The 3878-nt window shown below is 36.3% G+C and overlaps 1 long non-coding RNA gene across 1 annotated transcript; it reads left to right on the plus strand.

Moving 5' to 3' along the window:
* Positions 1-3063: 3063 nt before the first annotated feature.
* LOC110939374 lies at positions 3064-3674 on the plus strand. Its single transcript, XR_002592210.2, has 3 exons — positions 3064-3292; positions 3371-3473; positions 3557-3674. It is a non-coding gene; the product is annotated as an uncharacterized LOC110939374 (long non-coding RNA).
* Positions 3675-3878: the final 204 nt, after the last annotated feature.

The following is a 3878-nucleotide window of genomic DNA, read 5'->3' on the forward strand; positions in this document are numbered from 1 at the left end:
TTAAATTATAGGACTTAAGTATCATAAAATAATTGTTACCTTTCGTAACCAGCCACTCCTTAAAGTCAGGGCATTCCTTCTGCATGTGTCCTATCTTTTTACAGAACTTGTAGCGGATACTGCCTAAGGAGTTCTTAGAGCTGGAAGGTGCACTTGTATTAGGATTAGGCCTTTGGACTTTTGAAGCATCCTTCCTCTGATAATTGTTCTTCCTTTTCTTAGAATTGGAGGTAGTGAAGTTTGCAACATCAGTATGGCGATCCATCCTCATACGCTCTTCCTCCTGCACGCACATAGTGACCAGTTCACTCATTGTCCATTTGTCCTTCTGAGTGTTGTAATTGATCTTGAATGCTTCAAAGGACGAAGGAAGCGAAGTAATGATGAAATGAACAAGGAAACCATCACTGATTTCCATTTCCAGCCCCTTCAGCTTATTGGCCATGTCATTCATCATCATGATGTGCTCGCGAATGCCGCTCCTCCCATCATACTTAGTTGTCACCAGCTTGAGAATAAGGGTACTAGCGTGTGCTTTAGACGTCCCCTTGAACTGCGCCTCCACAGAAGCCAAGTAGGTTTTAGCATCTTCAGAATCAGGAATAGCTCCCCTGATAGCATTGCTTATGGACTGCTTCATAAACATGAGACACATGCGGTTACACCTAGTCCACTTTTCATGAAGTATCTGCTCAGCAGCAGTACTCTGAGTGGTAAGGTCCGCTGGCTTATTCTCCCTAAGAGCGTAATCAAAATCCAGCAGCCCAAGCGTAAGCATGAGAGCATCCTTCCATGCAGCAAAGTTATCAACAGTCAAAGATGGAATTCCCTGATTGGGCGCTGATAGTGGAAATAAGATGAGCAAGTTATGATACTGAGGAAGAAGTCCTAATGTGATCTAAGGGCACGTTAAACTAAGGCAGGCATAAATAATGACCATTTTACATTATGAAGCTGTGATATTGTCTATTACTAACATCAAAATAATAGACTTAGTTAAAAAATTCTACTTAAACGAAGACAAAACAGCTTTGGCCAAAAGTGTAATCATTTAAGCATATGTGCAAAGTAGTTGTAACAAATCAGCTTTGGCCAGAAATTGAAACAATCACTTTAGTTATGCACTTGTTAAGTATGCCATCTATGAAAGAATTAAATCAGCTTTGGCCAGATATTAAAACATTCATGCTTATGATGCACACTTAACATAGCTTTCATAATACTTGAATGATAAGTAGATGTATTAAGTCAGCTTTGGCCAGAAATGATACATCTGAAGCTCATTCAAGTTAAGCTATTTTTGGTTTTGCAAAACATTATCTGATTCTGATTAATTAACTAAATAATTACAAAACCAATTATTTAATAGCAAACCACCCGTTAGCGCGGATCGAACTGAGTTATGAGATCTCGAGTCATGATGAGGTCTCGAGTCGCAACCACGCTCTCGAATTATGACGTTATGGTCTCGAGTCGCAACCTTTGTCTCGAGTTATGACGTTTTGGTCTCGAGTCGCAACCTTTGTCTCGAGTTATGACGTTATGGTCTCGAGTCGAGACCTTAGAGCCCTTATGATTTCGAGTCGAGACCTTATGGTCTCGAGTCGAAATCTGTTGGTCTCGAGTTGTGAAGGTTTTAGTGACCTGATGATTTCGAGTCGAGACCCTATGGTCTCGAGTCGAGACCCTATGGTCTCGAGTCGTAGTCTGATGATCTCGAAGCTTCCTGTCAACAGCTGTTAATTGTGATAACGTAACTGAAAATTCGAAATCTAAGGGATTATGAGATATTATTTCCTGTTTTAAGATGATCTAATTTTATCAACATATTTCGAAAATAATAATTGTTTATCTAATAACAGTTTCGAATAAAATTAAAAGATAAAATTAGATCAAACATGGAAAAAACACCCATTAATCCTAAATCATTCCAAAACATAACAGAATTCTTCGAATTTTCCCAAGAACATGATGAACCCTAAAAAGTTAAAACATAAAATTCTGGAACCCGAAACCTGAATTTTAATAATTTTTCTAAACAGATTTCGGCTAAAACATAAACCAGTTAATTTCGAATGAACATATGATTAATCTTTTCCGAAAACAATGATCTCGAGTGGACATGACCGACTCGAAACCGGCTGTTAGATTCATAAGGTTTCAAAATTCCGTTTTCCAAGTTTCAATCCCAGAATTATGGATACGAAAACAGAACTGACTAATCAACATATGCTCTGATACCACATGTTGGTTCAGTTCTCTTTGCACATGAAGGAAAACAATAAAACATACCTGTTATGGCAGACAGTGCGTTGGAGAATCCAGTAATGGAGTTCGACATGCTTGTCATCGTGATCTGGTTCCTCCTTAGGATGCTGACTAATGATGGGGACTTAGAAAACCGAAAAGGGATATCGGCTAGGAGAGGAGGTTGAAAGTTATGATGTTATGGCTAATGGGGTGTGTAATTGTGTAACTGAGTAACCCCTTAACCTCCACATAATTCTCCTTATATAAGCACCCAGGAGGAAACCTAATTAGTTAATAAGGGTAATATGGTCCATCAACAATTACCAACTAATTATTTAATAGGTTCTAATATATTTTGATCTCTATAACGTAAATGATTATGATGGCTATAGATTAAATATCAATGCGTAATATATTTAATCTTACAGTACGGCGATACCTGTACCAATTTTTCGGTACCGAACGGGTTCTAAACCTGATTAAAGTTAAACGAAAGTTCACTGCCAATATATTCTTATCATCTCAGTAACATGCACTTCTATCCTACAACCCAAAATGTACATGTTATTAGAGAATGATCACTTAAAAGGGAATGAAATGCTAGTATTAATTTACATGCATCAAAGAATATAAGTTATAATATTGCTTCATGATCATATATATCAAGTGTTCTTTCGTTGTACAAATTCCAGTCATAATCAACTAATATTTTCTTTATCAGGCCATAATAGAGTTTCAGTAAATTTTAATGATTAAACAATATGATTGTTTGTGTGGATGATGGTAATGGTTGTCTTTGTTGCAGAGTATTCTCATGAACCATATGTGGATTCATAACATGAATTTCTTTAGCAAGACGACATCGTTGCCTCATCACCCAACAACCCTCCTTCGCCGCCTCGTTCCCTTGAAATTCTTTTTTCTCGTCTCTAGTGGATCTAGTTATTGCTATAGCTATAACTTGCTTTTCTTTGTTGTAGAGCATTCTTGTGGACCCTCTACAAATTCTAAGCTTGTCAATCATATTAAGAGTATAATAAAGGTTTTAATTCTGAGCTTATTTTTTTACATTTTTTTGGCTTTGTTTGCATTTGGTGATGAGTTATGATTGTTTTTTCAGTTTAGAGGTGGTCCGATATTTGTTGCTGAGTACATAGAGGAAGTGCTGATAAATCCCAAGGCTGGTTTATAACCTCTCTGAAGTAAGCCAAATGTTTGGAGAGGTAATTTGAAGCAAAAAAAAACTGTAATTCTTGAATTAAGTTTTATCACAAAGTATTTTCTTTTTAATATGTGTTGCTACTAGGCAAGCCAAACTGGGTCGATCTGATGATCTAGCTAAGGGCCGAAATGAGCTGGGAGAGTTTTTCATAGAACGAAAAAGGTTATCTTGTTACAAGTGAGACAAAAGTGTTGTTGCTAGGAGTGATGTAGGTTATATTGCACTTGATGCATCATTTGTAAAAAACTTTTGATTAAAAGTTTGTGTATTTAATATGTATATTGAAAACTTATGTATGGATTTTAGTTTATTATTATTAATATTATTAATTTGATTTTTATATTTGTTCAATTTTACTACTGTGCTAATTTTACAAAAAAAAAATTGCTTGCACGAATTTGGGCGT

The sequence above is a fragment of the Helianthus annuus genome, chromosome 5, assembly GCF_002127325.2.
Source record: "Helianthus annuus cultivar XRQ/B chromosome 5, HanXRQr2.0-SUNRISE, whole genome shotgun sequence".
NCBI classification, from domain to species: Eukaryota; Viridiplantae; Streptophyta; class Magnoliopsida; order Asterales; family Asteraceae; genus Helianthus; species Helianthus annuus.